The sequence below is a fragment of the Diuraphis noxia genome, unplaced genomic scaffold (genome assembly GCF_037042655.1).
Source record: "Diuraphis noxia isolate RWA-SAM2 unplaced genomic scaffold, SU_Dnox_SAM2 contig0001, whole genome shotgun sequence".
NCBI lineage: Eukaryota > Metazoa > Arthropoda > Insecta > Hemiptera > Aphididae > Diuraphis > Diuraphis noxia.
Genome location: NW_028301711.1, coordinates 110,802,501 through 110,812,500, shown reverse-complemented (window position 1 = coordinate 110,812,500; position 10,000 = coordinate 110,802,501). Strand labels below are relative to the sequence as shown.

Here is a 10,000-nt window from a genome sequence, read left to right as displayed (position 1 = left end):
CCCATACGTGCCGCGACACAAAAGTGCGCGGCGGGATTCGGCGATGGGCTTTTCCCTGTTCGCTCGCCGCTACTGGGGGAATCACGGTTGTTTTCTTTTCCTCCGCTTATTAATATGCTTAAATCCGGCGGGTAGTCCCGCCTGATCTGAGGTCGGAACAAGTGTGTGGTACGTGTGGTGGTGGTAACTGGTGCGCGGGTCCGCGCTCCGTCCGCGCGGCGACGGTCCGCGTCCGCTTCTCGGTTGCCGGAGAGGTGGCGTCTCGAGGACGACTCTCAGCCGACCCGGCCGCGCTCTCGCGCGGCGGGCGGACGGGGACGTGCCGTTCGACGGCGCGAGAACCCGTGACTGTTTGCCGTCACAACTTGGGCGGACGACCGGGGGCAGCCGCGAGCGGTAGCCCGCGTTTTCCCCGGTCGAGCCGCCAAACTCGCGCGGGCGCGGCGTGCGGCCGACGGGCGCGCGGGCGCCGGTCCCCGTGAGGACCGGACGCGGCGCGCGCGCTCCGCCGGACGCCTGCCGTGCCGGCGCATCGGTCTGGCCGAGTATCCGGTATACGACCCTCAGACAGGCGTGGCCCGGGACCCGCGGGTCACCGAGGCCGCAATGTGCGTTCGACTGGTCGATGTTCGTATAACCTGCGGATTACACGACGACGCGCAGATAGCTGCGGTCTTCATCGATCCACGAGCCAAGTGATCCGCCGTTCGGGGTCGGGTGTTTGTTTTTTTTTTTTTTCGTTTACACAATCGTCTTCCGACGACGGTAACCATCTTTCGGTCGACTCTCGGTCGGGGGTCGCGGCGCGCGGGCGGTCGGCGGACGACAACCGTGCGCGGTTGTCGCGCGCGAGCGCACGCGGCCACGGGGTCGGATTAGGCGCGCGCGAGACCGGCAAGCGAGTCGCCGGCGCCGCGGGCCCGTCTCTAATGATCCTTCCGCAGGTTCACCTACGGAAACCTTGTTACGACTTTTACTTCCTCTAAACGGCCGAGTTCGGTCATCTTCCCGGTCGCGCGACGACCCAGCCCCCGAGGGGGCCGAATAACGCGCGTCCAGTCCGAAGACCTCACTGCGGTCGTTCAATCGGTAGTAGCGACGGGCGGTGTGTACAAAGGGCAGGGACGTAATCAACGCGAGCTGATGACTCGCGCTTACTGGGAATTCCTCGTTCACGTGGAAAAATTGCAAGCCACGATCCCTAAGCACGAAGGAGGTTCAGCGGGTTACCCGGAAGCCTGTCGGCCCAGGAATGTTAACACACGCTGATTCCTTCAGTGTAGCGCGCGTGCGGCCCAGAACATCTAAGGGCATCACAGACCTGTTATCGCTCAGTCTCGTGCGGCTATTTTCGTCCGCCGCCTGTCCCTCTAAGAAGAGTTTAAGCTCCTGGGAGCCGGCGGTAGCCCTAGTAACGTATCGTGATCCGCCGGCGACGGCCGCGAACGCGGCGCGCTTCACCGCGGAGCCCAGCGCACGACTGACGCACGGCGACCGGAGGTTGCCCCCCGACCCCCGCACGCCCGCCGCACGCCGGGACGCGGATGGCGCGGCCGCGCCCGACGACCGCCGTGGACGACGGGCGAACGCGTTCGGGGATACCGGGCCGAGCCGACGGGAACGCGAACGCAGACGGCCGAAACCGCCGGCGCCGCGCCCACGCCGACCCGGGTTTACCCGCCTAGTTAGCAGGACAGAGTCTCGTTCGTTATCGGAATTAACCAGACAGATCGCTCCACCAACTAAGAACGGCCATGCACCACCACCCACCGAATCAAGAAAGAGCTCTCAATCTGTCAATCTTTCCGGTGTCCGGGCCTGGTGAGGTTTCCCGTGTTGAGTCAAATTAAGCCGCAGGCTCCACTCCTGGTGGTGCCCTTCCGTCAATTCCTTTAAGTTTCAACTTTGCAATCATACTTCCCCCGGAACCGAAAAGCTTCGGTTTCCCGGAAGCTGCCCGCCGGGTCGTTAATGAAACGCCGGCGGATCGCTAGCTGGCATCGTTTACAGTTAGAACTAGGGCGGTATCTGATCGCCTTCGAACCTCTAACTTTCGTTCTTGATCATACGAGAACGTACTTGGCAAATGCTTTCGCGTCAGTTCGTCTCGAGACGATCCAAGAATTTCACCTCTAACGTCTCGGTACGAATGCCCCCGCCCGTCTCTGTTGATCATTACCTCCGGTCCCGAAAACCGGCCCGGCGGGACGCGCGGGCGACTGGCGCCCGCGGCCCGGCGGCCCGCGCACGGAAACGCCCCGGAGGGCGGTTTCGCGCGCCCGCGAAGGGCGGAGATGCGCGGGACCGAGGTCTTGTTCCATTATTCCATGCGACCAGTATTCAGGGCCTTTTGACGAGACGGCCGTGAAGCCGCCCCGCCAGATTTGAGCCTGCTTTGAGCACTCTAATTTGTTCAAAGTAAACGTGTCGGCCCGCCGACGGCACTCGGTGAAGAGCACCGCGCAGCAAGATTGGAGTAGGCGGCCGCCGTCGTCGAACCCCGACGGCCGCGCGACGCGTGGCCGCGCGGCGCGCCGGGAGCACGAGACACGTGTCCGCCTGCCGACAATACGTCCGGCCGACGTGCCGGTAACTAACACCCCGAGACGGCTGACGAGCGCGACGGCGACCGCGCCGACGGGACACGTGGTCCCGCGGCACGGCCGGCCGCGACACGCCGGACCGCCAGGGTGGTCCGGCACCGCCCAGACACAGATCCGACTACGAGCTTTTTAACCGCAACAACTTTAATATACGCTATTGGAGCTGGAATTACCGCGGCTGCTGGCACCAGACTTGCCCTCCAATTGATCCTCGTTTAAAGGTTTTAAAGTGTTCTCATTCCGATTACGGGGCCTCGGATGAGTCCCGTATCGTTATTTTTCGTCACTACCTCCCCGTTCCGGGAGTGGGTAATTTGCGCGCCTGCTGCCTTCCTTGGATGTGGTAGCCGTTTCTCAGGCTCCCTCTCCGGAATCGAACCCTGATTCCCCGTTACCCGTTACCACCACGGTAGGCATGGAACCTACCGTCGACAGTTGATAAGGCAGACATTTGAAAGATGCGTCGCCGGTACGGAGACCGTGCGATCAGCTCGAAGTTATTCAGAGTCACCAGGTCTTTGCGCGGGCCGCGATCGGGACGCGCACGAAGCGCGCCGCGACGGGCCGGTTTTGATCTAATAAAAGCGTTCCTCCCGCGCGCGACGCCCGAGAGCGCCGCGACGGTCGGAACTCTGTCGGCATGTATTAGCTCTAGAATTACCACAGTTATCCAAGTAACTTGGGTACGATCTAAGGAACCACAACTGATTTAATGAGCCTTTCGCGGTTTCACCTTAATGCGGCTTGCACTGAGACATGCATGGCTTAATCTTTGAGACAAGCATATGACTACTGGCAGGATCAACCAGGGATCTCGGGTTTACTGCTACCGCGCCCCGCGACCGCCACGCGCGTGGCGGCCTGGGACGCGTGCGTCCGAGCGCCGGTCCGACGCCCCGCGGAAGGGGGCGGCGAGCCGACGCCGAGGGCGATCGCGTGGCCGGGACCGCTGTGGGTCACGGCCGCGCGACCGACCGCGGTTCAACAACAACAAAATGTGTGTGTGGTGTGGTCGGCACACGGAGTGCGACACGTTGACGAGACGGACCGGGTGACGGTCGACCGCCGGGTTCGGGTGACGGTGTGTGCACGGGTCCCCGGCGAGCGTACCGAGACCGGCTCTCGCCCGATTCGTAACGGCCCCCAGCCGAGATCGAGGGGGAAGCCGGGACGCGACGCGAAGTCCGCCGTCCCGTGGCTTCGCCCCGGCGACCGCCGGGCGCGGCGACGATGGCCGGCCGCGGCGGGAATGTTCTGGCGTCGAGTGTTCGTGACACGCGGAACGGTAACGGGAGTCGTCATCGGTGTGGATTGGCGCGCGCCGCGCAAACACCGGCTGGTGGACGCGCGGCGCCGGTTGAGTTTCGCCACTCGGATTGCGAGATGGGTCGGCGGCCGAAACGCGGACGCGTGTCACCTTCCGCCGGCTCTCACCGGACCGGCCACTCAACCGACGGTGTCCCGCGTACGTGGACGACCGTCAGTTGGCGGCGACCGGTGGGCGCCGCGAGGTGTACGCGCCGTCTTCGGCGTCGCCCGTGGCTTTGCTGTTGTGGTGTTCGTGATCGGCGGCCGGCCGTCGACTGCAACGCCGACGACCGAACCGCTCACAAATTTACAAAATCCCGGGTTTTTCCACCTTAATGGCGTAGCGTCGTTCGTGTAACAGTGGACGCGCGCCCGTGGACTACCGCAATCCGCGCCCGTATCGGATCCCCCCGCCCGAACACTAATACCCCCGCCACAATCGCATTTCGCCTAACGTTGTTACAAGTCGTCGACCACCGTACGCACGCCGCTTGGCGGCACGGCACGAAAAAAAGTGGCGGGACGCAAATCTAGCCGGCCGACCACCTACGACACCGACCACCGGGCGCGCGGATTGGGACAGTGATAATACATTTCGTCTAACCGACCACCCGTAATGGCGTAGCGTCGCTCGTGCAACAGTGGACGCGCGCCCGTCAACTACCGCAATCGGCGCGCGTATCGGTTCCCCCCACCCGAACACTAATACCCCCGCCGCAATCGCACAATCGAAAAATATTTAAAAATCGCATCACGTCCGTCGGACCTACTATTCCTGATAGTATTCGGTGCGCCCGACGAGATCACCTCTTTGGTTCGTCCACCGAACACCGACCGATAACGAGTTATTGGGTTTGGAAAAAATCGCGATCCAAAAACTCCGGTTTCGAAACCCCGTGCAACGTCGACGTCCGGGCTGCCCGCATGCGACCTACCCCGGCTCGACGGACCACCGTGGACGGTCGACTGGAAAATAATACGTGTTCATCGTAAACGACGTTAGGACGCGCGTAACAGTGCTACGTAATTTTTTTTCACCCGACCACCCGACATGAACAAATCTTCTCCCGTCCCACCGACCGCGGTCTACCCGGGCCACCCGAGCGCATTTCGTCTAACCGACCACCCGTGACGTTGTTACAAGTCGTCGACCACCGTACGCACGCCGCTTGGCGGCACGGCACGAAAAAAAATGGCGGGACGCAAATCTAGCCGGCCGCCATGCGGTCCCGAGTAGCAGTACCGGCCGACCGCCTACGACACCGACCACCGGGCGCGCGGATTGGGACAGTGATAATACATTTCGTCTAACCGACCACCCGTAATGGCGTAGCGTCGCTCGTGCAACAGTGGACGCGCGCCCGTCAACTACCGCAATCGGCGCGCGTATCGGTTCCCCCCACCCGAACACTAATACCCCCGCCACAATCGCACAATCGAAAAATATTTAAAAATCGCATCACGTCCGTCGGACCTACTATTCCTGATAGTATTCGGTGCGCCCGACGAGATCACCTCTTTGGTTCGTCCACCGAAAACCGACCGTTAACGAGTTATTGGGTTTGGAAAAAATCGCGATCCAAAAACTCCGGTTTCGAAACCCCGTGCAACGTCGACGTCCGGGCTGCCCGCATGCGACCTACCCCGGCTCGACGGACCACCGTGGACGGTCGACTGGAAAATAATACGTGTTCATCGTAAACGACGTTAGGACGCGCGTAACAGTGCTACGTAATTTTTTTTCACCCGACCACCCGACATGAACAAATCTTCTCCCGTCCCACCGACCGCGGTCTACCCGGGCAACCCCGAGCGCATTTCGTCTAACCGACCACCCGTGACGTTGTTGCAAGTCGTCGACCACCGTACGCACCCGCGTAAATCGAACGCTGCACGCCGCGTGGCTGCACGGCACGAAAAAAAATGGCGCCGCCTGCGCGGGCGGGACGCAAATCGCGTCCCGCTAGCCGGCCGCCAGGCGGTCCCGCGTAGCAGTGCGGCCGACCACCTACGACACCGACCACCGGGCGCGCGCGGATTGGGACAGTGATAATACAACATGCACACTGTCCTTATTACCATCTGGTAATTTTTTTTTCACCCGACATGAACAAATCTTCTCCCGTCCCACCGACCGCGGTCTACCCGGGCAACCCCGAGCGCATTTCGTCTAACCGACCACCCGTGACGTTGTTGCAAGTCGTCGACCACCGTACGCACCCGCGTAAATCGAACGCTGCACGCCGCGTGGCTGCACGGCACGAAAAAAAATGGCGCCGCCTGCGCGGGCGGGACGCAAATCGCGTCCCGCTAGCCGGCCGCCAGGCGGTCCCGCGTAGCAGTGCGGCCGACCACCTACGACACCGACCACCGGGCGCGCGCGGATTGGGACAGTGATAATACAACATGCACACTGTCCTTATTACCATCTGGTAATTTTTTTTTCACCCGACATGAACAAATCTTCTCCCGTCCCACCGACCGCGGTCTACCCGGGCAACCCCGAGCGCATTTCGTCTAACCGACCACCCGTGACGTTGTTGCAAGTCGTCGACCACCGTACGCACCCGCGTAAATCGAACGCTGCAAGCCGCGTCCCGCTAGCCGGCCGCCAGGCGGTCCCGCGTAGCAGTGCGGCCGACCACCGGGCGCGCGCGGATTGGGACAGTGATAATACAACATGCACACTGTCCTTATTACCTTCTGGTAGATGAGGACAGTGCACTGTCCCTATCGTCCCCGATAGCGATGAGGACAGTGCACTGTCCCTATCGTCCCCGTTAGCGATGAGGACAGTGCACTAACCCCCTCGTCACCGATAGCGATGAGGACAGTACTGGTTCGAATGATATTTCACTGTCCCTTTCCTCCTCTGGTGAATGGGGACAGTGTCGTCACCGTAGCCCTGCACACTGTGCATCACGGTCACGCTGCACGCCGCGTGGCTGCACGGCACGAAAAAAAATGGCGCCGCCTGCGCGGGCGGGACGCAAATCGCGTCCCGCTAGCCGGCCGCCAGGCGGTCCCGCGTAGCAGTGCGGCCGACCACCTACGACACCGACCACCGGGCGCGCGCGGATTGGGACAGTGATAATACAACATGCACACTGTCCTTATTACCATCTGGTAATTTTTTTTTCACCCGACATGAACAAATCTTCTCCCGTCCCACCGACCGCGGTCTACCCGGGCAACCCCGAGCGCATTTCGTCTAACCGACCACCCGTGACGTTGTTGCAAGTCGTCGACCACCGTACGCACCCGCGTAAATCGAACGCTGCACGCCGCGTGGCTGCACGGCACGAAAAAAAATGGCGCCGCCTGCGCGGGCGGGACGCAAATCGCGTCCCGCTAGCCGGCCGCCAGGCGGTCCCGCGTAGCAGTGCGGCCGACCACCTACGACACCGACCACCGGGCGCGCGCGGATTGGGACAGTGATAATACAACATGCACACTGTCCTTATTACCATCTGGTAATTTTTTTTTCACCCGACATGAACAAATCTTCTCCCGTCCCACCGACCGCGGTCTACCCGGGCAACCCCGAGCGCATTTCGTCTAACCGACCACCCGTGACGTTGTTGCAAGTCGTCGACCACCGTACGCACCCGCGTAAATCGAACGCTGCACGCCGCGTGGCTGCACGGCACGAAAAAAAATGGCGCCGCCTGCGCGGGCGGGACGCAAATCGCGTCCCGCTAGCCGGCCGCCAGGCGGTCCCGCGTAGCAGTGCGGCCGACCACCTACGACACCGACCACCGGGCGCGCGCGGATTGGGACAGTGATAATACAACATGCACACTGTCCTTATTACCATCTGGTAATTTTTTTTTCACCCGACATGAACAAATCTTCTCCCGTCCCACCGACCGCGGTCTACCCGGGCAACCCCGAGCGCATTTCGTCTAACCGACCACCCGTGACGTTGTTGCAAGTCGTCGACCACCGTACGCACCCGCGTAAATCGAACGCTGCACGCCGCGTGGCTGCACGGCACGAAAAAAAATGGCGCCGCCTGCGCGGGCGGGACGCAAATCGCGTCCCGCTAGCCGGCCGCCAGGCGGTCCCGCGTAGCAGTGCGGCCGACCACCTACGACACCGACCACCGGGCGCGCGCGGATTGGGACAGTGATAATACAACATGCACACTGTCCTTATTACCATCTGGTAATTTTTTTTTCACCCGACATGAACAAATCTTCTCCCGTCCCACCGACCGCGGTCTACCCGGGCAACCCCGAGCGCATTTCGTCTAACCGACCACCCGTGACGTTGTTGCAAGTCGTCGACCACCGTACGCACCCGCGTAAATCGAACGCTGCACGCCGCGTGGCTGCACGGCACGAAAAAAAATGGCGCCGCCTGCGCGGGCGGGACGCAAATCGCGTCCCGCTAGCCGGCCGCCAGGCGGTCCCGCGTAGCAGTGCGGCCGACCACCTACGACACCGACCACCGGGCGCGCGCGGATTGGGACAGTGATAATACAACATGCACACTGTCCTTATTACCATCTGGTAATTTTTTTTTCACCCGACATGAACAAATCTTCTCCCGTCCCACCGACCGCGGTCTACCCGGGCAACCCCGAGCGCATTTCGTCTAACCGACCACCCGTGACGTTGTTGCAAGTCGTCGACCACCGTACGCACCCGCGTAAATCGAACGCTGCACGCCGCGTGGCTGCACGGCACGAAAAAAAATGGCGCCGCCTGCGCGGGCGGGACGCAAATCGCGTCCCGCTAGCCGGCCGCCAGGCGGTCCCGCGTAGCAGTGCGGCCGACCACCTACGACACCGACCACCGGGCGCGCGCGGATTGGGACAGTGATAATACAACATGCACACTGTCCTTATTACCATCTGGTAATTTTTTTTTCACCCGACATGAACAAATCTTCTCCCGTCCCACCGACCGCGGTCTACCCGGGCAACCCCGAGCGCATTTCGTCTAACCGACCACCCGTGACGTTGTTGCAAGTCGTCGACCACCGTACGCACCCGCGTAAATCGAACGCTGCACGCCGCGTGGCTGCACGGCACGAAAAAAAATGGCGCCGCCTGCGCGGGCGGGACGCAAATCGCGTCCCGCTAGCCGGCCGCCAGGCGGTCCCGCGTAGCAGTGCGGCCGACCACCTACGACACCGACCACCGGGCGCGCGCGGATTGGGACAGTGATAATACAACATGCACACTGTCCTTATTACCATCTGGTAATTTTTTTTTCACCCGACATGAACAAATCTTCTCCCGTCCCACCGACCGCGGTCTACCCGGGCAACCCCGAGCGCATTTCGTCTAACCGACCACCCGTGACGTTGTTGCAAGTCGTCGACCACCGTACGCACCCGCGTAAATCGAACGCTGCACGCCGCGTGGCTGCACGGCACGAAAAAAAATGGCGCCGCCTGCGCGGGCGGGACGCAAATCGCGTCCCGCTAGCCGGCCGCCAGGCGGTCCCGCGTAGCAGTGCGGCCGACCACCTACGACACCGACCACCGGGCGCGCGCGGATTGGGACAGTGATAATACAACATGCACACTGTCCTTATTACCATCTGGTAATTTTTTTTTCACCCGACATGAACAAATCTTCTCCCGTCCCACCGACCGCGGTCTACCCGGGCAACCCCGAGCGCATTTCGTCTAACCGACCACCCGTGACGTTGTTGCAAGTCGTCGACCACCGTACGCACCCGCGTAAATCGAACGCTGCAAGCCGCGTCCCGCTAGCCGGCCGCCAGGCGGTCCCGCGTAGCAGTGCGGCCGACCACCGGGCGCGCGCGGATTGGGACAGTGATAATACAACATGCACACTGTCCTTATTACCTTCTGGTAGATGAGGACAGTGCACTGTCCCTATCGTCCCCGATAGCGATGAGGACAGTGCACTGTCCCTATCGTCCCCGTTAGCGATGAGGACAGTGCACTAACCCCCTCGTCACCGATAGCGATGAGGACAGTACTGGTTCGAATGATATTTCACTGTCCCTTTCCTCCTCTGGTGAATGGGGACAGTGTCGTCACCGTAGCCCTGCACACTGTGCATCACGGTCGCGCGGCTGACAAGCAGCAGTCTACTCCGAAATTCCATG

The 10,000-nt window shown here is 61.7% G+C and overlaps 3 non-coding genes across 3 annotated transcripts in view; all 3 read right to left on the bottom strand.

Moving 5' to 3' along the window:
- The window catches only part of LOC149063335 (large subunit ribosomal RNA), a 4,199-nt gene extending 4,044 nt beyond the window's left edge, over nt 1-155 (bottom strand). Inside the window, exon 1 of the ribosomal RNA XR_016190014.1 lies at nt 1-155. This exon is cut by the window's left edge and continues 4,044 nt beyond it. This is a non-coding gene — a ribosomal RNA (large subunit ribosomal RNA).
- Nucleotides 156-557: 402 nt separating this feature from the next.
- On the bottom strand, nt 558-715 carry LOC149063334 (5.8S ribosomal RNA). Its single transcript, XR_016190022.1, has one exon. It is a non-coding gene; the product is annotated as a 5.8S ribosomal RNA (ribosomal RNA).
- A 212-nt stretch (nt 716-927) lies between these two features.
- LOC149063333 (small subunit ribosomal RNA) lies at nt 928-3,415 on the bottom strand. The gene has a single exon (XR_016189996.1). It is a non-coding gene; the product is annotated as a small subunit ribosomal RNA (ribosomal RNA).
- Between the last annotated feature and the right edge of the window lie 6,585 nt (nt 3,416-10,000).